At 35.9% G+C, this 22,708-nt stretch overlaps 1 protein-coding gene across 8 annotated transcripts in view; it reads left to right on the forward strand.

Moving 5' to 3' along the window:
• The window catches only part of RRF (ribosome recycling factor, chloroplast precursor), a 135,606-nt gene that overhangs the window by 34,044 nt on the left and 78,854 nt on the right, over positions 1-22,708 (forward strand). The gene's annotated exons all lie outside the window — the stretch shown is intronic.

Below are 22,708 nucleotides of genomic sequence, written 5' to 3' on the forward strand. Positions count from 1 at the left end.
TTATTGGTTACAGTTCATAGAGAAGACATGCATGATTAGAGACAAAGATGAAAAGGTAATTGGAACATGAACTAGATCTCGAGGTAATGCATTTCAGCTGAATTGTACTGAAGTGACATGTTTGGTTGCTAAGGTAGATGATAGTTGGTTACGACATAAGATTTTGTCATATAAACTTCGAAAACATTGTGAAGCCTAGTACTATGTTTGCGGTTAGAGATTTTCCTAAGATTGTAAAGCCTACTAACACAATTTGCAAGGAGTGTGTGTTGGCAAAACATAATAGAACTTCTTTTCCCAACAAGAAGTTTACTACTATAGCAAAATTGGAGATTATACATACAGATCTTAGTGGTCCTACGAAGACTAAAGGACTCTATGGTGAAAGGTATTTCATGATTTTAGTTAATGACTTTTCTAGAATGATGTGCGTTGCATGATTTAAAGAAAAATCTGAGGCATTTGATAAGTTCAAGATATTCAAGAATAAAATTGAGAATGAATCAGGTATGAAAATTACATGTTTAAGATCAGATAGAGGAGGAGAACTTACTTCAAATGAGTTTAACATCTTTTGTGAAGCTAATGGAATCAAAAGACAGTTATCAGCTCTAAGAACACCTGAACAAAATGGCATTGCTGAGAGAAGAAATAGGTCATTAATAGAAGCAACAAGAGCTATGTTAACTGAGAATGATGTGTCCAAGATGTTTTGGAGAGAAGCTGTGAATACAACAGTCTACACTATGAACGAAGTGCAAGTCAGGAAAGACACAAACAAGACCCTTTATGAACTATGGTTTGGTCACTCACCTACAGTTAAGTATTTCAAAATTTTTGGTAGTAAATGTTATCAAAAGAGATGATGATATTGGTAAATTTGAGGCTAGAAGTGATGAACGTATGTTTCTTGGTTATTCATTGAAAAGCAAGGCCTATGGATGTTATAATTTTAGAACTAAGACTATTGTTGAAAGTGCAAATGTAAGAGTTGATGACAAATTTAGGATACAAGAAAGAATAGTTGACTACAATTCAAATTATGAGAATGTTGTTACTAAACCAAGGAATGATGAAGTATTCTTTGAGACTAACAATGATTTGTAGAATGAAGGAGAGCTAAGGTAGGAAAAAAGCTCGAAACCCGCAACAGAGCTAAGAGTTGAGATAACAACTCCTACTTCTGGTAAGAATATGACAAAGAATCATCCACCCGAGTAGATCATCGGAAGCAGAGATAAAGGTGTGATGACAAGAAGCAGAATCAATGAAGAACTATGTTTGATATCTCAAGTTGAACCAAAGAATGCAGATGAAGCATGTAGATGACTATTGGAAGCAAGCTATGAAAGAAGAATTGGATCAGATAGTGAAGAATGAGACATGGGAATTGGTCTCTAGATCAGTAGATAAGAATGTGATAGGATCTAAATGGATATTCAGGAACAAGATGAATGAGCGAGGTGAAATTGAAAGGAACAAAGCAAGATTGGTATGTAAAGGTTACTCAGAACAAGAAGGAATAGACTATGATGAAACCTATGCTCTTGTGGCAAGAATAGAAGTAGTAAGGTTATTTTGAGCATATGTAGCATATAGTAAATTAAAGTATATTAGATGGATGTCAAGTCAACATTTCTGAATGGAGAACTTGAAGAAGAGGTATGCATAGAATAGCCTGAAGGTTGTCCATTAATAGATGACAAGGACACAGTATGCAGATTGAAGAAAGCATTGTATGGCTTGAAGCGAGTGTTGGTTCCCAAAACCACAGATTGGAAATCCAAGAGTTTGCCACTTCTCTGATAGGACTTTCAATCAGTTCTGGCCAACGAAAGGGATTACTTCTTGATTCCCCTGCACATCAGGCTCCGCTACACCCAGGCGGGTAAACCTTCACCTCCGACGCTGATTGTTTTGTTTAAGGCATTTCTATAGCGAATTTAAACTTCAAGAGTTCATTAGTTGGCAAGGTCCTCAAACTCAATTAAAATGAAAATTGGATGCTGGATAATGGTTGAATATTTTGTATAATTGAATAATAATTAATTTGATACTTGCAGGAAGGAAGTTATAGATTTTCTAACTTCAATAATAAAAAGACCAGTGCCTTTGCTCACTCGGGCAATAGATTCAACTTAAGTGAATTTTCATGTACAACTTTATAATGTTTTACACACTTTACTGCTAACAATTAAATAGTCAAGATGCAACAGACCAAATATTATGCAATCTTAAATTAGTCCAGATTGAATTTTAACTCCTCTGGTAGGGAGACAAACTGGACACAGATACAAAAACAATTATATATCTCACTATATCTATGATGATCGAATTTAAAATGCTAAATGACCATGTCCACTTATCCGACATTTTAATTGCATACAAAATTACAAAACATAATTACAAAGGACGATTCATTTGTATTTTAAATCTCCACACTTCAAAAATAAACAAAACACATTTTATTTTATTATTAAAATAAAATAATGGAATTTATATTATAAAATCATATTAAACTCCTTATCCCTCTGTACAAGTAATATAAAATAATTTCTCCTGAATGTGATTGTGAATGTCCAAATGTTTAATTGTATCTTTCTGCTCTTCTTTATATCTTTCTTCACAAATAGGTGTAATGTTTCAATATGAAACATTGTATCATTTTATTAAATTGCACCTTTTCATGATTTTATTTTAATTTAAAATACCGGTAAGGTATTTATCGATTTAATTGCATTAGGAACTTCATCATTTGCTAGAGATTGAAAGACTTGCTGTAATATTATGCACAATTATAAGACTACATTCTTAATGAAAGCATTCCGTCCATTCGAAGATGTAACACCCGAAACTGCATATCGTTGAGAGCTACAAAACTAGACGCTACAGGCAACCTCTCAATTCCAATGACTGTAACGCTTCGTAGAAGGAATGAATTCAATAGTTACACACCTACCTATTTCAGAGATGCCAAGATTGATACTAATGAGTCACTCAACCAATTCGTAGCATCAAATACAACATCCGTTGGTGTTTCCCATTGCTGAGTATATCCATAACATTTCGAAGCCATATATAATTCAATTGATTTTGATCGCTCCTGTGTCTTTATTGCATATACATTATTGCCATCATCTTTGAACCCATTATTGTGCTAGATATGCAAGATATAGGAATATCATAAAACTGTCTGCACACTTATGTTTACATGTTTGGAATTCAATGTCATTGAATTCTCTTTATACGGCATCCAATCACGTCATTTGTCTTTGTAGTATATTTGTTGCACATCCTTGCCATACACATGCACATATATCTACATGATGGTCATTACCTCCTATATTATCAAAATCACTGATCCTTTGGTTAGAACGATTTGTGGATGATTAATATTTGTTTGCTCCAAACATTATTGTTATTCCCTTTTTATTAGGAAATCGGGTTTGATTGCTTTTAAGCATGGCAGAGCTCCTTATTCCGTATGAGTCCATGAATATCTCTATGCTATGGTTTACTACACATGATAATTCCCACTTATGCACAGTGCCATCAATTACTTGGAACAATTACTTCTCCCTTTTCTCATGCTTGTGTATAAACTTATGTGCTCATTCTCTTCCATAGCAGGGCCCTCACTGGTATAAGCTTTCAATCATTTGTTTGAACATTTGTAGCTGCAAGGATCTTCAGAAATCAAGTGTTGAGGATTTGAGTTGCGTGGAAACAATTATTCTTCACCACTGTTATATTCTGGAAATTATATCTGGAATATCTGATTTGAGGAAGCTGATAGACTTAAACTTTTCTCACTGTTTGAAGCTTGAACAGAAAATTTAGTGTTTTGAAGAATATCAAACTATTTATTGCAATGTCACTGTCATTATCCAAATCTGGAAACACTATTACTGAATTCTTAGGCCTAGTTATAATGTTTTAGAGAATCACTAAATATGGAAGGCAGGTGAAATTTTAGTATCTTATACAACGCTTTGTGATATGGTAAGGAAATCATTGAATATTGTTGACATACAAAGGAAGAGAGTTTCCCAACATGATCAGTTTATTTTTTCACTAAAGGTTCATTATTTTTTAAGGGCAAGGGAATCATGCCAGCATAATTGGAGCCTTAAAATTTGGGCTCCATCAGTGGCTCTTATTGGGGACATATGCCCCTTGTGGGCATAGTGAGATTCCGGCTATCTCTGGAAGAGCAGACTGAGCACCCATGCTTAGCATGATGCAAGGTGAAGTTGGGTGACTCCAGGCCACCCAAAAGTGAACATTGCTTCTTTCCTCTATCAAACACCTGATTCTGATCATGTAACACCTCCTTTCTTCTGATCATGATATGCTTTCCTCTTATCATTTCAGTTTGCTGCCGAAACATCATACTTGTAGTAGCTGCGCCATCCTCATGAAGAACATTCATTGGCTCCATTTCATCAATGAAGTCCTTGGTATCCAACTTTTGTTTAACTTTTAAGAAATTATCAGGTGCTCTGTTGTCTTTGCTGAATGAAAGATCCCTTGTAACATTAGAATTTGTCTTTTTTGCTTGATTGACCCTTTGCACACAATCTGACCCATCTTCAAGATGTTTCTCCTCATGTCTAGGAAACACCACTTCTCCTTTATCAAGAATTCCATCAGATGTGACACTCAGCAAATTTTCAGAACTATTCAACACATCCTTCCCATTATGCATGGCTGATTCCACCTTACCTTCGCACGTTTGAAACAACCCCTCCTCATAGGATGAACTAGTGCATGGCTCATTTGCTAAATACACCTCCTCATTCATATCTTGAGTTTCATCATCTTCAAAGCTGTCATCAGGCCTTTTATCTTCGTCATGGTGCTGATGGATTTGGCTGCATGGAAAATCTTCCTCAAATAAAGGATTCAAGAACATAGCAAATTCAGACCTATCTTCAATTTCTTCTTCTTCGAACAATGGGTACAAGAATATAGAGAATTCAGCCATACTATCATGATAGCTTACGTCCGGATCAACAAATGTGTCATCAACGAGACTAATGTCTTCATCAACATTATCTTCTAAAATTTTCTCATGTGCATACATTCTGTGCAGGTCTACTTCATCCTCACTATATGATTCTTGTGAATTACCATCTTCTTCATCCAATAGCTCTTGAGAATGCACTAATCCGTCACTATGGTGATTCGGGAAATTTTTTGGACCATTTCTTTCAATATGTTTCTGATATTCTAGATCTAACAAGGCTGAAATCTCCTGCACACTAAGAAAATCATCTTTCTCATTTTCACATTCACTATTATCTGTAGGCATATAAGTATCATCACGGGCTGATTCTCCTTCAAAATGTTCAAAATTTTCATCTCCATTCAAATCTGAAACTTCACTTGACTCATTTGTTACTTAAGTCCTACATTCATTTTCCTTTGTAACTAGTTCAATATCCATAAGTTTGAGAAAGTTAAGAAATTGATGATCATATAAGAAGCCTAACTCCTGCATCCTGTAGAGAAGATTAGATGATGGAGGTCTGTATTTTGAAGGTATTTCTTGACAAGCATTAAACATTCTTATAAAGAATTGTGTTGCAAATTCATCTTTTTGCTTTTCTAAGTTCCAAAATGCATCCAAAGGAGATATATAACTCGAACTTTCATCCAATATTTGGAAGAGAAGCATCAAATTAGGATCTTTTGGTGAGATTCCCAATTCATAAAACTTACTTATCAATTCCTTGCGCAAAGGCATGACGTCTAAAGGTATTTCCCGGAAAATATCCACCATCCTTGTAAATAAGTGTGCGAATGTCTCACCTTCGTATCTTTCTAGATTGAAAAATGCATCTAAGGGGTGTATGTATTCTTCCTCCATGGTGTAACATAGATCCGCCTCCTGATCATAGTACATATTGTCCATGTTAGGTAATCAAATTATTTCCTTTTGAGTATTCTCCTCAGCAGAGCTACCAACTGAAATTTTATCGAATATAGTCGCCACCTCTTTCGAGGAATGTGTTGATCTTCCGAGTTCTCACTTCCAGTAGAGTACACTTCCAAACAAATTGATACAACTTCTTTTTGATACTGATCTATGAACTTAGAAATTTTGGGTAACTTCACAATATGTATTGCGAGCAACTCTCCCCAGTAGAGTCGCCAATCTGTTGGTTCCCAAAACTGCAGATTGGATATCCAAGAGCTTGCCACTTCCCGGATAGGGCTTCTCAATCAGTTCTGGCCAACGAACAAGAATACTTCTTGATTCCCTTGCACTTCAGGCTCTGCTACACCCAGGCGGGTAAACCTTCACCTCTAATGCTGACTGTCTGGTTCAAGGCTTTTCTATAGCGAATTTAAACTTTTGTTGTTCACCTACTGGCAAGGTCCTTGAACTCAATTAAAATGAAAACTAGATGCTGGATAATGGTTGAATGTTTTTTATAATTGAATAATAATTAATTTGATGCTTGTAGGAAGGAAGCTATAGATTTTCTAACTTCAATAATAAAAAGACCAGTGCCTCTGCTCACCCGAGCAATAGAGTCAACTTCAGTGATTTTTCACGTACAACTTTATAATGTTTTACACACTTTACTGTCAACAATTAAATAATCAAGATGCGATAGACCAAATATTATGCAATCTTAAATTAGTCCAGATTGAATTTTAACTCCTCTGGTTGGGAGACAAACTGGACACAGATACAGAAACAATTATATATTTCACTATATCTATGATGATCGAATTTAAAATGCTAAATGACCATGTCCACTTATCCGACATTTTAATTGTATACAGAATTCCAAAACATAATTACAAAGGACGATTCATCTGTAGTTTAAATCTCCACACTTCAAAAATAGAAAAAAACACATTTTATTTTATTATTAAAATAAAATAATGGAATTTATATTATAAAATCATATTAAACTCCTTATCCCTCTATACAAGTAATATAAAATAATTTCTCTTGAATATGGATGTGAATGTCCGAATATTTAATTGTATCTTTCTACTCCTCTTTTATATCTTTCTTCACAAATAGGTGTAACGTTTCAATATGAAACATTGTATGTTTTTATTAAATTGCACCTTTTCATGATTTCATATTAATTTAAAATACCAGTAAGGTATTTATCGATTTAATTGCATCAGGAACTTCATCATTTGTTAGAGATTGAAAGACTTGCGGTAATAATATGCACAATTATAAGACTACATTCTTAACAAAAGCATCCCGTCCATTCAAAGATGTAACATCCGAAATTGCATATCGTTGACAGCCACAAAGCTAGATGCTACAGCCAACCTTTCAATTCCAATGACTGTAACGCTTCGTAGAAGGAATGAATTCAATAGTTACACACATACCTATTGCAAAGATGCCAAGATTGATACTAACGAGTCACTCAACCAATTCGTAGCATCAAATACAATATCCGTTGGTGTTTCCCATTGCCGAGTATATCCATAACATTTCGAAGCCATATATAATTCAATTCATTTTGATCACCCTTGTGTCTTTACTGCATATACGTTATTGCCATCACCTTCGAACCCATTATTGTGCTAGATATGCAAGATATTGGGATATCATAAAATCGTCTTCACACTTATGTTTACATGTTTGGAATTCAACGTCATTGAATTCTCTTTATGCGGCATCCAATCGGGTCATTTGTCTTTGTAGTATATTTGTCGCACATCCTTGCTATACACATGCATAGATATCTACATGATGGTCATTGCCTCCTATATTATCAAAATCGCTGATTCTTTGGTTAGAACGATTTGTGTATGATTAATATTTGCTTGCTCCAAACATTATTATTATTATTCCCTTTTTATTAGGAAATCGGGTTTGATTGCTTTTAAGACTGGCAGAGCACCTTATTTTGTATGACTCCATGAATATCTCTATGCCATTGTTTACTACACATGATAATTCCCACTTAGACACAGTGCCGTCGATTACTTGGAACAGTTACTTCTCCCTTTTCTCATGCTCGTGTATAGACTTATGTGTTCATTCTCTTCCATAGTAGGGCCTTCACTGGTATAAGCTTTCAATCATTTGTTTGAACATTTGTAGCTGCAAGACCTTTAGAAATCAAGTGTTGAGGATTTGAGTTGCCTGGAAACAATTATTCTTCACCACTGTTATAGTCTGGAAATTATATCAGGAATATCTGATCTAGCGAAGTTGATAGACTTAAACTTTTCTCATTGTGTGAAGCTTGAACACAAAATTTAGTGTTTTGAAGAATATCAAACTATTTATTGCAATGTCGCTATCATTATCCAAATTTGGAAACACTGTTACTGAATGCTGAGGGCTAGTTATAATGTTTTAGAGAATCACTAAATATGGAAGGCAGGTGAAATTTTAGGATCTTATACAACGCTTTGTGATATGGTAAGGAAATCATTGAATATCGCTAACATACAAAGGAAGAGAGTTTTCCAACATGATCAATTTATTTTTTCACTAAAGGTTTATTATTTTTAAAGGGCAAGGGAATCATGCCAACATAATTGGAGCCTTATAAATTTTGGCTCCATCAGCAAGCACCTAGAACTTGGTATGCAAGGTTGGACAAGCATTTGCCAAAGCTTGGATATAAAAAAGGTATGGCAGAAAGTAATCTATGTTGGAAAGAATTTAATGATGGATAAATTATTTTGGTAATATTTGTTGATGATATCATATTTGGAGGAAATGATGATGAAAGTGACAAGTTTGCAAAAGAAATGAAGAAGGAATTTGAAATGAGCATGATAGGAGAAATAAAATATTTTCTAGGATTACAAATTGTGCAGGACAAAGAAGGAATCTTTATTTCTCAGACTAAGTACTTGAAGGATCTATTGAAAATGTTTGGTTTGGAAACATGTAAACCCATTGGAACACCTATGGTAACTAGACACAAGTTATCTACAAAGGATGAGACACCTACTATTGAGCAGAAGAAGTATAGATCTATGATCGGAGGATTGCAATGTTTGACTCACACAAGGCTGGACATAGCAAATGCAATTGGAATTGTTGCAAGATTTCAAGTTGACCCCAGAGAAGCACATTATGCAACAGTCAAAAGTATATTTAGATACCTGAAAGGAACACCAGAGTTCGAATTGTGGTATGAGAGATCTAATTATTTCACTTTATATTCTTATACTGATGCTGATTGGGCAGGTAGTATGGATGACAGAAAGAGCACCAGTGGTGGAGCCTTCTTTCTTGGAGGAAGATTGGTTTCTTGGCTAAGCAAGAAGTAGGACTATACCTCACAAAGTACAACTGAAGTAGAATTTGTTATAGCAGAAAACAATTGTAATCAAGTTGTTTGGTTGAAGCAGATGCGAAGGATATAAGGATAGAATTCAGTGAACCTATTGTCATACATTGTGACAACACAAGCATAGTGAATATGTCTAAGAATCCAGTGTTGCATTCTAAGACTAAGCACATTTCTATCAAGTATCACATATTGAGAGAGAAAGCTGTAGAAAAGGAAATTAGATTGGAGTAAGTGCCAAAGAGTAGATTGCAAATATTTTCTCTAAGCCTCTTCCCAAAGAGACCTTTGAGTATTTGTGAGGTATGCTAGGGGTTATGCCCCTTACTACGTCAGAGTAGATGATGCAAGAGTGCATCAGTCTAGTGTAACAGAGCACTATTGTTTGTCTGGATTGAATGCTAATGCTTCCTGTATGGGGAAGTATCTGTGATGAACAGAGTCATCTAGGACTCTTGTTGGCTATTGTTTTTAACAATGTCTTTTGACACTTGAGCAGGTCAGAGACAGTTGTTACTGAGATTGATGGTTGCTGAAACCTTTGACATTGATGTCAATGGGGGAGAGGTGCAACATGAAAAATAGTTTGGGAGTACATCATGGAAAAACAGTTTGATATAGAGCACATTTAAGCATATCAATTGGGAAGAATGATTGATGAAGAGGATTTGAAAAGAAAGTTTGATAGTCTTTTATAGTTGTTATTTTTGGAACTAGATGTTTTTCATCTATGTTGCCATCAATGCCAAAGGGGGTCACTGTTGGAAGCATGAATGTTGATGATATTCTTATGGGGGAGTATTATAGAAACTTGATTAGATCATTATCATGATGATATGTTACATTCATGACGGTGTTTGTCATTGATGTGAACATAACAGTTTTCTGTGGTATCTGACAAAAGAACAGTGGAAAGATCAAGTTGGTACAGATAGATCGTTGAGTACTTCCACTAAGCGAGGTTAAAGGGAGATACTATTAAGTGTCTAGTATATGTAGCTAACCTCAAAAGCATAAGATATTAAGTCTGGAAGAAGTTATGCAAGTTTCGTTGAAGACTGTTCTAAGATAGAGTTTACAGAGGCATGCTCAGGCAAACTTGTTATATCTCTTAGCAGAGTTGTTATTCTGAGAAGCTAAAGTTAAAGATGTGAAGAAGACATTCTGGAGATGACGTGGCTAAGGTCGCTCCTCATAATATTGCATGTACGGAAAGTTATTCAAGTTACAAGATGGAAGATTAATGTTATCGCTAAGTGTAATGTGTTCTTAATGAGGTCCTATAATAATTAATTGAGGTGTAATAGCCGACTCAGAGAATTGTTTTATGTATTCGGTATAAAGGAAGGACATTTTCTTTTATCATGAGAGATGAGAATGAGAGAGGTGATGAGATGTACAAATGATTGCAAAGAGTGGAATGTGAAGATAAGCAGAGCAGAGAAAATGTGAAGGAAACTTCATTGCTGAGGTTTCATTGTGTGATTTGAAGTTTGATACTCGGATCCGAGGTTCGTGACCTCATCTACAAGGTTAGACAGTGATTGGTCTGGTTGACAGGATAGAGGAAAGGAGTTAAAGTACAGTACAAACAATTATTCTGCAAGGAATATTTGAGAGATCAGTTGGATAGTGAGTTTGGTGATCTTGCCCCTAAAGCTGTTTGGATAGTGGGTCCTTCTGTCTTCTACAACTCCTAACAGGGTTGGCACAACTCCTAATAGGGTTGGAATCTTCTAACAAGGATTCAAAGTCTCCTAACAGGGACTCATATGTACTAAATGTTGTAATTGACTCCTAAAAGGGTCCATCCTCTAACAAGGAATATTTATATTAGTACATCATCTTGTTTGCATCATTCCTACCGGGGTTTTCCCTCTGATCAAGGGTTTCCTTAGTAACCATATCTAGTGTAATTGTGTATGTGCATCTTTGTATGGTTGTTGTTTTCCTTGGTTGAATGGTTAAGACTATTTAAGGTGAATAAATGTTTTAATTATTGAATAACTGATTCCCCCCTCCCTCCCCCTCTCATTTATCTTGGTGGGCTATTGTTTCTGACACATCCACCCCTAGTTCTATAGATTCCACTAAAGTTGAATCCCATTCATACTCATACGAATCTGTACTATGATGTCTCTCTAGTAAGTGTGCAGTGTTTCTTTGAATTCTATCTCTATTGGGATCTTCAACATCTGAGTCATTAAGCTGATGGGATGTAGAAGCTTCATCGTCATGCTCTAGTGGAGCTCTTTCATTCCAAAGAATAGCAGTAGAAGGGACAATGTTTTCATCATCTTGTTCAATAGTATTAGTAGGCAAAGTCTCTTTGTCAAATTCACTAGAACTATCAGGAGCTTGGTCAAAAAGAGGTTGTGTATTAGCATTAGAAAATCCCAATCCAGTTTCAAATGTAGATTTTCGTCTATTTGTATGACTGTGGTTTTGCGAGAGCATGTCTTTTGTTACTCAAAGGACCATGACGTGGATATCTTATTTTGGCAGAAATTCATATCCCTTTCCATATTAATGTGGAGAAATTTTATTAGTAAGAAAAACCTCTTCAGGAATTTCTTCCCTATAGATCCATTCCTTGATTGCTCTATCCTCATTTTCGTCCTCCAAGGGTATTGACAATTGGAAAAAAGTACCATAGAGTGTTATAGCTGAAGATGAAGGTTTACCATAGGATCATAGTGAAACATGAATAGTGGCAGTAGATTCTATGCGATATTCTCCAATTTTAATATCCAACATTTTCAACTTCTTTTCACACTTAGCAAGTGTACTCCTATTCTCTTCAACAACTCTATTGTGTGGTACCAAAGATTGATTGAGAGTATTGATAGACATTGAGTTATCTCCAGTAATAGAGACCTCTTGTTTCATTATAGGGTAACTTTAGGCATTGGTGATAGGTTGACGGTACCACTTGCATGTGATGAAGCCATGGTCTCCCTAGCAAAGTGTTGTTGTAAGCAAGAGGGATATCTAATACTTGAAAGACCATGTCCTTCTCCACATCACCTACTTGAATAAGCAGAACCACAAGCCCCTTGGACGATCTTTCTTTGTCAGCATATGCTTTGATAGTAAACTTTCTCCTAGGGTCAATAGTAGATTTAGAACAATCTTTCTTCCTCATCATATGCTTTGATAGTAATCTTTCTCCTAGGTTCAATAGTAGATTTAGAAAGACCCAATTTCTTAACCAAGTTGAAAGAACATATGTTTAACCCTATGCCTTCATCTATCAATATGCATTTGACACAGGTTCTATAGATTTGAACTTCAATGTGCCAGACAAGATTATGTGGGTGACTTAGGATTTGTCATCTGCTTCAGAGAATGTGAGATAACTAGGGGCAACAATGTGGCTGACCATAGTTTGGAATTGATCCGTATTAATGTTATTGGGGACACTAGTTGCGTGTAGTGCTTTCTCTAGGATGTCCTTGTGTGTAGGTGACAACTCGAGTAACTCAAATATTGAAATCTAAGCAGGGGTTCTTTGCAACTAATCTACAAGATTGTAACTCAACTTAGAGGAATTAGATGCTTTCTTGGAAGAGGACCCTACTTTCTTAGACATTGACTGCTTAAAGGAGTTGAGAGCCTTAAGGATGACCTTTAGTTGGCTTCTGTGACAACATTCAATTTTTCAGCATGTGAAGGTGAATTAACACCTCTAAGAATAATCAAAGGTTTGTGTTCATGTGAGCTTCTAGTGTCATCGTTGTATGATCGTGATCATATAGAAGAAGAGCCAACCCCTCTAAAAATGACCTTGGGTGGTTCATCAATGTCTGAATCATAGTCATGCTTATTACCTCTAGGTCTAACCATGTTATTAACTAGTTCAAGCATATGTATCACATTGTCATTGTTAGTGCAAGTGTAGTTGACTTTGGTATCTCCATTTGTTTTCTTAGATGTTTCACCTTTCTCATTCTTAGGTAGAGCTTTCTTAAAAATTGTGTGATATTTGTTTATCATAAACCCATCAACTCCCACCTTTTCATTATCAATAAGATCTTGAATGACATGTTTCAACCTTATGTAATTTTCAGTTTTATGACCTTTGTTTCTATGATAGTCACAGTAATAATCATCGTTCCACCACTTAGGTTTTATCTTTGGTTCATAAGGTCTAGAGTTATTTGGTAAGCTGATGATTTTGTTTGTAACTAAGGTCTTGATCATCGTTCCATCATATGCTTGTTTTTGTTCCAAGGATCATTCTTGTCTTTGTTATTTCCATTACCATTGTTGGATTTGTCCTTGTTCAATGTATCTCTCCCTTTTTGACCAAAACATCCTCTATGCGAAAAACACTTTCTATCATAGCATCAAATGTGAGGAATAGTTGTTTGCTAAGGTCATAGTGCAATTTAGGTATAAGATTATTGACAAAGATATCAATCTTTTCATTTTCAGGAAGCTATCTTGGATAACGTGAGTAAAGCTTCCTCCACCTTTGCAAAAATGTGATAAAAAGTTCTCTTGGTTTTTGTTGTTGTTACATAGGTCAAGCATAGTAATTGTATGTTGAATATTTTAGTAGTAATGTTGGATAAATCTTTGGACAAGTTCATCAAAGGACTTGAGTGGAGGTGTAATCTTTGTCAACCACTCCATAGCTTGACTATTAAGACTCCTAGCGAAGAATCTCATGAGATAAGTGTGATCATGCACGAACTCCATACTTAAGACATAAAATTGTCTAACATGATCACGTGGGTCACCATTTCCGTCATACTTAGGTATTTCAACATCTCGTGGGAATGGAATCATGTACAAACTCTTGTCAAAAGCTAGAGCAAATATGGACTCAAGTGTGAAAGATGTCTTAGATTTGCTTTGTTCCATCTTCATGGCTGTGCATTCTTCTTGTATTTTTTCCATTTGCTTGTCCATTATTTCCAAAGGGTGTGGGTTCCTCCTTTTGAATCAATTTGTCAATATCAAAGTTGTGTGGAAGTTTTACCCCTCCAGAGACTAGATGCATAAAGTATTGGTCCCCATTTTGCTCCAAGGTTTTCTTCATGAGTCTTTGTAAATGATCATCCTATTGAAAGTGTAGGATCTCATCTTTAGTAATCTCAGGATCTGAGTCATTACCATGTTGGGAGCCATGTGAGGCACGTCTAGTATGTGAAGACTTAGGAGGTGAATCATATCTAGCATTCTGATGTGATCTTGGAGGTGTACTTGGAGGCGAACCATTTCCAAAGTTTTGAAAGTTTTGATTATTGAGTCGTTGAGCTAAACGTCTTATTTCTTCTTCCATGTTGGCTTGCTTTCCTAAGTCCTTTTGTCTAAGCCTTTCGTGTTGAATGAAAAGGTCATAAATGCGCTTGTCATGTTCCTCTCTAACCATTGTGCAAGAGAGACTATTTTCTGATCTAGGTGAAGTAAGTGGTGTCTCAAAGATGCTACCAAGAGGGTCAAATCAAGTTTCTAGATTTGCTTTAGGTGATTCGTCAAAGATCATTTGATGTTCTTTTCCTTGATGATGTTGATGTCTAGTAGTCAAAGGTAACTCATTAAAGCTAACTTGAGGCTGCTTTCCTAGACGAATTCGGTACCTAGTTGCTACCAACATGAAAGAGAGTAAAAGCTAATAGGATGACTAAAGACAACTTGATGTGCAAACTAGATGAGTAAAATGTTCACTTGTCCAAAAAATAACGAAAAAGAGAGATAAAAGAGATAGCAAAGATAATTGCCACAAAGTGCCCAAGCTGCGGGTAAATACCCTATGTACGATTTTGTGAACAAGCAAAGATCAAAGCCAAAACAAGCTAAGAGAGATAAAAAGAGATACGGACAAGTGAACAATCTTACCAATCAAGTGTGTAACCAAGGAAGTCTGAGTAATCTTTTTATCAAATAACAATCTCTAACCCATTGGTTTTAGACTAAGAGACCATAAAAGTCAAGTGTAAGATGCCCTAACCAACTAAGAGCAAGTTTCAAGCTACCAGATCTAGGAGTGACAGTCAGGCGATGTTTCATAGTGAACCAGACAATAGAGAGACAGCCCGACAATATTTCCCCTAAAGCCAGATGATGTTTCAACGATAGATGATATTCTGTAATAAAGCCAAACGATAATGTACTAGAAGGCAATTGACACTATACAGAACTGACAAATAATATTCCAAAAGGTCGTATGATATTTTCTAGTACTACAAGCGACACTCTAAAGTGTCATACGATTCACAAAACAATAGACGACTGAGAAAACTGGCAATGCAAAATGATCCAACTTTTGCCTAAAAGACCTAGTTTTGTTTGCTGTTTTAATGTTTTGACAATGGTAGACGTTTTGACAGCATTTTGACAACAAGTTACTGTCCAAAAATCAAGTTTTATCAAGCAATATTTGATGCACTGAGTAGTCTTCAAACAATCAAGCAAGGGACAAAGCAACCTTGCATGATACAAACACTTGTGAAGTCTCAAGGGAAAAGCCTTGAAGCTACCATCATGTGTATGTTCAAGAGATTTCCACGGGTCTAGCACAAAACGAAGACACACCAAGCAAGTTCTACCTAAAGGACACGACTTTTACTTAATACCTTTGCCCACAACTTGATGCCCCCTTCAACTCAGACAAAGTAGTTGCCCACAATAGATATTGGCTTTATCATAGAGTGCTATTAACACATCTGAAGGGACACTATGGTGAGGCAAATCTTCCAGTGACCGAGGTAATCCACTTGGGTCAATCTTGCACAAAGATATTGAGTGGCTAAAATAGGGTGGCCTCTAATCCTAGATCATACTCATAGTAAGGGCTCTGTTAATAACACCCCCCTTGCATCCAATATGAAACTAAGGCCTTGCAGCCACAAGAGTATTCAAACAAGAATTCCCCCATGGTCGCAATCTCATGAGCGTTCTCATTAGAGTGAATGAAGATACCATGCCCCTCGAAGACTTTAGTTTTTGCCAAGGGCTTTGTGATTATAGTGGGTTGGAGTAGGAGGTTCGCTTGTTCCCACTTGGGTCATTCCCATGAGATTTCTCCCTTAGTGGAAGACCCTCGAAAGGTACGAATCTCACTAAGAGATTAAACACAAAATGGATAATACAAGGAGGTCAAGATTTCTGATTTACCTCAAAAAGGCAAAGAGCATACTCTCCTACTCCAAATGCTTCTCCCATACACACTAAGCAAGGGTTAATTAGGGTCCCTAAACAGTGACCTCTCCACTCACCTTCTTGATTCACACTAATGGGTCAAGATTTATGATTGCCTTAAAAAGAGAAGAGCATACTCTCCTACCACCAATATGAACCTTGACTAATGAGTTATTAAGTGCCTAGGAAATGAAATGAAAGCTAATAAACGACAATCACAATATAAGCAATAAGCACAATGATATATCTTTTTTTGCTTTCCTCCAAGGCAACCTACAAAACCACTTGTTTGTATTCTTAGCAATACAACTTCTTTGGCAAGCAACCCTACAAAACTACAAGTTAGGGCACAAAATAAGTAATCAAAACTTGCAAGAAAACTTGTTAGGATGTAAAAAACTAGAAAATCCAAAATGCAAGTAAATGGAAGCAAACTAATCTATCAAAAACTGGAAGGAAACATCAACAAATCTGTATGGAATTTCATAGTTCACCAGAATACTGTACGATGTTTCTCTGCACACTAGGCAATATTTCAGCCATAGGTGATAGAGAACACAAAACCGTGTGATAAATTGCCCTACCAAGGGCAATATTCTAGATAATTAACAGGTTACAGAATGATACTGACCGAATATTGGCTGTAACATAGAGATATATCGCACAAAAAACTTGTGAAAGGTTGTACAATATTTCAACCTGGAAAAATTAAACAATGAAAAACCTGCGATACTGAAATCCAAAATGCAAAGAAATGGAGCTAGAACTTTATTTCCCAAAATTGTATACAGGCACATTTATATAAACCATTACATCCAAGGGATCCCATTGATTGGGAGGCTTGGAAGGCGGCTTATAACTTCCTATCCATGACACGCAAGAATCACAATGATGGTGGCTCTCAAATAAACCAAATGATGGAGACCTTTGCAAGGTCCACCATGGAATGGAAGATTCAAAGAGAACAAGCAATGAGAGCACTAGTATCCAAGAATCAAGTGAGAATGCAATGCAAGTAGTGAACTAGAATGGATGCAAGATTAAGCTAAAATGCAAGAACAAGGAAAGTAAACTAAACTAACAAGATCAAGATTACATATCCTCCTAATAAGCTATGTGATTTAAGCTAATTGCAATAAAGGAAATACTAATCTAATATGCAAGAACGAAAGAGTGCAAGGTGAGTGCTCAAGTGCTCATGAATTAAAGAATCAAAGCAGGAACATAACAATAGCATGAACATAAGATATGAGAGAGTGAGGAGAGAGCCTCCTTTTAAAGAGATTTGGACGATAGAGATGAAGAGGCAAAATCAAGGGTGGAGAATTATTCTCATTTTGACTTTGAGCTCAAGATTTTCAAGAGGCAAAATCAATGACTGTTTAAGAGGCAAAAGAATGAGTGGAGGAGATTAAGAGGCAAATGGGATTCCGCCTGCCTTGAAAAGTGTGATTCAATGTGTAGACAAAAAACATTTTTCTTTTATTTTTAAATTAGGAAATTTCTCTTATGTGCACACATATATAACGGGGATTTTTATTTAATTAAAACAGGACATGTTCTTCTAATAAAATAAAGATTTAGGTTAAGATGGTCAAATCATAGGATAAAATATTATTTGATCATTTTATCAAGGATAGTTGATTAAATAGTTATGCAAAATTGATTAAGGGCATAAGGTGGTCTAGCATAGAGATTGAAAATGCTGAAAAGGGGGCTTATAGTTTAGTAGACCATTTTTGGGTAATTACAGTAACAATCTGAACTCCCAAGCTGATATTCCCAAAGTCTTTGCATTGTACTACTCCAAACTCTTCTCCTCGGAGGAGGATGGGCAAAATTTGGAATCTGCTAGTAATGAGATCGGGAAGTATTACAGAAAGTAAAAAAGGAAGATGCTAACCTCCTAAACAAACATGTCACTATTGAGGAGATTAAGAATGCTATTTTGTGTACGAGTAATGATAGGGCCCCGGGGCCTGATGGTCTGCCAGTTGAATTCTACAAAAACAATATATATTAGGTTGGAGAAGACCTACCACAAGCATATTCTAAGGTCATTGAGCAGAAACCATTGGGATCCAACATAAATTCTAGGCTCATTAAGCTTATCCCAAAAGGAGACAAAACTTTAATTAAAAACTGGAGACCAATAACTCTTTTAAATGTATCATATAAGATTCTTGCCAAGATGCTATCCCCGAGGATTGAAAAGATCCTACCACAGGTAGTCAGCCCAACACAAGCATGCTTTGTAAAAGGGAGATATATCCTAGAAAATCTAGTCACTTGTTGGGAGGCACTAGATTGGGCCAAGGACTCCGATCAGAAGGTATGCATGATGCTGTTGGATTATGAGAAAGCTTACTATAGAATTGACTGGAAATTCATTATGATGATGCTAGAAGGCCTGGGATTTCCTGACTTCTTCTGTCAAATGATCTTAACCTTGATGAGTGGGGCTATAACTACAGTGGAAGTCAATGGTAACAGATCCAACCAGTTTGATCTCACACTGTCCATTAGGCATGGGTGCCCACTAGCACCTGCTCTATTTGTTATAGCAGCTGATGCATTATTTTACCTACCAAGGGATGACACAATCTCCAGAAAAGTTAAAGGTGTCATATTGTCATGGAGAAGAACTAACATACATTCTGTTTGTAGATGATATTGCCATTATTATTGAAATGATAGAAGCAAATATATGCCATTGTGTGAGTAAATTGGATATATTCTGTAATGCATCAGGTTGTAGAGTCTTGCTTCCTAAGTCTATCATGCTAGGCGGGGATGAAACACCACCTACCTGGTGCAATAATTTTTCTTTGGCTTGGGGGGCCCCAACCACTTGGTGAGCTACTTGGGAATCTCTTTTTCAGTTAATGCAAATCTTAAAAAAATGTGAGAATGGATTAAAGGGAAAATAGATATAAGATGGATAAATGGAACAATCAATACCTCTCACTTGCAGGTAGATTTCAAATCTGTCAGAAAATCCTTTTTTCTTCCACTATCTACTATGCATCAGCGTGGCTTTTTAATCATGCTCAGAGCAACTGTTCACAGAGAAAATAAGAGATTTCTTGTGGTCTGATGGAAAGGGCAGTAGGAAGAGACATGCAGTTAAACAGAATTGGTGCACCATGGGTAAGGAAGTTGGTGGATTGAGGTTGAAGGATCTCAGAATTCAGGGTACCTCTTTAGTAGTCCAGTGGATTACTAAAGCTACCCAGGGAGAGGTACCATGGAAGGTACTGATTAGAAACAACATTGCTAGGGCTACTGCCCTTAGAGCTAGCTCTTGGACAGATCTCCACACAAATCACTTATTATCTTAACATAAAGCCCTGAAAATTCCTCAAATGACAATCCCCTTCTTGCTACCAAGCTCTCACTCACAAAATGTGAGTTGCACCTATCCACAAAGCATGTTACTTGCTGGCCATTAACCAATCCTCTTACAATGGCTGATAATTAGAAGCTCCTAACAGTAAGGTTGTGACACCATGTACTAAGACTAGAGTTTCTTTCTCCTCATAGTGACTTTCTGAAGTATCATCCACAACATCATCAACATCAGAACTTCAATATAATGCAATTGACCCATACCATGACATCTATAACCAGTCACCTTTTAAAAATCCCTATTATTGCCAATGGTATGAAATATTTATTCCCAACCACAATAGCCTTCTCTCCAAGCATCAGTATCAAACATTTGCTCTTGTTTATCCTGTAATTGGGCTTACTTTACCATTTAGAATAAAATGACCTTTATATGAACTGGCTTAATAATAGCATCTCAAAAAATAAACAAATCCTCAACAATTATAAGCTATACTCCTGTTAAGCATTTGAATATTTTAATCACAACTTTAGCATCAGCATTAAATTCCAAAGTTAGTGCCTTCCAGTTCTCATAATATTATTTTGTGGCAAAGTATTCAATTTTATTGCTGAACTAAAATTGCCAAATATCTTTATTAATACAACTTATCTACAAATTTGTCTTCAAGGGATACTTCACAAATTTCACAGACTTTTGTTGCAAATCCACCACTTTGGAAGAGCTAGTTTCGTGATTCTTCATTCAATCTTTTGCAGGTTTGCCTCCACAGAGATTTTCTCTATACAAAGCTTCATACAAATTATAAAATCCAAAAGCCTGCTTACTTCTTCCCCACTGTTCTCCTTGTAAAGAACTCTAAGAAGTATCTAGCATATTAGACTGACTGAATTTGGAGAACTTCATTTAATAAAATGACATCTGTTTTATTATTATGTAATTAAGTTTATTAATATTAAGCCATCTTGTGAATATTTTTTTTTACAAGTTAATAAAAATTAATTTAATTTATTGTCATCTTAAAAATTGGGGACATACTTTAATTCTCTTGGCACCTCCTCGCCATAGGGTGACAAAAAGTAAATGAAGGTCAAAAGCCCCATAGACTATTTTCCAGAAATCCAGACAAAGAAGTAAGCAGCAAATTTGAAGAGAATATAGAACTTGCTAAAATACTTGTTGAGAAAATAGGGGAAAAGATTACCTTAGAAGAATCATGTTTATTGGACAAAATTTTGATTTTTCTTTATGGTGCATATATATCGGACATATCCTGTCCCTTGAACCCATGCACATCAATATGGCTATGGCAACTATGCTTCCTGTCCGTACGCCACTCCCAGACTTACAAACACTTGAAGTCTGGTCTCTTGCATGTAATATTTTGAAAATGGAACTCAATATTGTCTCTCTCAAAGTGTCAAGGAGGGCTGTATCCTAAAAATTGGCAAGGAATTCAATGGACAAAATTATGGTGTATCTCATGTGATGATTTGAGTGGAACTAAATTTTTGGTTCCTCCTATTTGCCATTTTCTTTTAAAAAGCCACCCCTTTAAATATGTGGTTTGGCATGTGAGCTGTATGTCAAAAACCAAATATTCTAGCTTGAAAACCCATGTAGGTGTAAGAAATGGTTGAGCAAAGAACTACTTTTGTAACGTGAAACTAAGTGCTAGTGGTATGTTTAGAAAACCAAATATTTTAGCTTGAAACCCTGAGAAGGTGTTAGAAATAGTTGAGCAAACAACTGCTCTTGAAAGTTGAAACTAAGTGCTAGTGGCATGTTTTGAAAATGATGGCTTCAGGTTTTTTACATTTTTCTGAGTTTGACCATTTCCTTGTCATAGGTAAAAAAATATAGGAAATAAATATGACTTTTAAGTTCCTTTCAGGCTGGAAAAGGTGTTCTATTATATCAGGTCAAATAGTAATGGAGCTCTTTTGTCTTCATTCAAGGTCATTTATTGAAGAATTCTGAAATGTTTATAGGGTGTATATGAGTTTGTATTTTGTTGAACTATTCATTAGTTTTTCATTAACAAGAAGCTTCAATGTAAGGGATCAATGACTATATTGGAAAGAACCTGATGTATATTTGAATAAATTTCACTTGACCCTAGGTTTAATTTTTTTTTTGACTTGATAATATTCAACAACTCAGGTCATATGGTAAGAGTGGGATTAAGTATATACTAAGAGCATGAAATACCTAACTTAGTGCAATCATGACTAGGCATTTCATTTTGAATATGGTTAAAAATTCAGGAGCAAGAAAAAATCTGTAAAAATCATGCTTCTTTCCTGCACCATTCTCACATAAGGAGCAAAAGTCTTGATTCAAAATCTGTTATGCATTCCATTATCTATATCAATCCTTTGCCAGAGGCTTCCAGTATATCCATTATAGAACTATTTACTCATGATATGGTCCAATCATTTTTGGATATTATAACTTTCTCATAGTTTGTTGAAACTTCTAATGTTGTTTGTTTTCCCTTGAAATCCTTTGAGTTTGAATGACTATAATCATGTAAGAAACGCACTATGATGAAATCACACAACCCATCACACAACACACTTGACTTCTCATGTTCCACATTTGACACCTCACACCCCACACATGACTCCTCATATACTAGACATGGATCCACATAGCCCAAACATTACTCCTCATGTTCCCCATGCGAGTCTTCACATCTCACACATGAATTCTCACACATGACTCCTTATATACTAGACATGGATCCACATACTCCAAACATGACTCCTCATGTTCCCCATGTGAGTCTTCACATCTCACATGATTTCTCACATCTCAAACATGGTCTAAATAACTTGAACATGACTCCTAATGTTTCATACTAGGGCACCACTAGGAAGGATGGGGTGCAACACATACACAACACGAA

Source organism: Cupressus sempervirens, chromosome 4, assembly GCF_028749045.1.
Source record: "Cupressus sempervirens isolate cs-2001-9-10 chromosome 4, ASM2874904v1, whole genome shotgun sequence".
NCBI classification, from domain to species: Eukaryota; Viridiplantae; Streptophyta; class Pinopsida; order Cupressales; family Cupressaceae; genus Cupressus; species Cupressus sempervirens.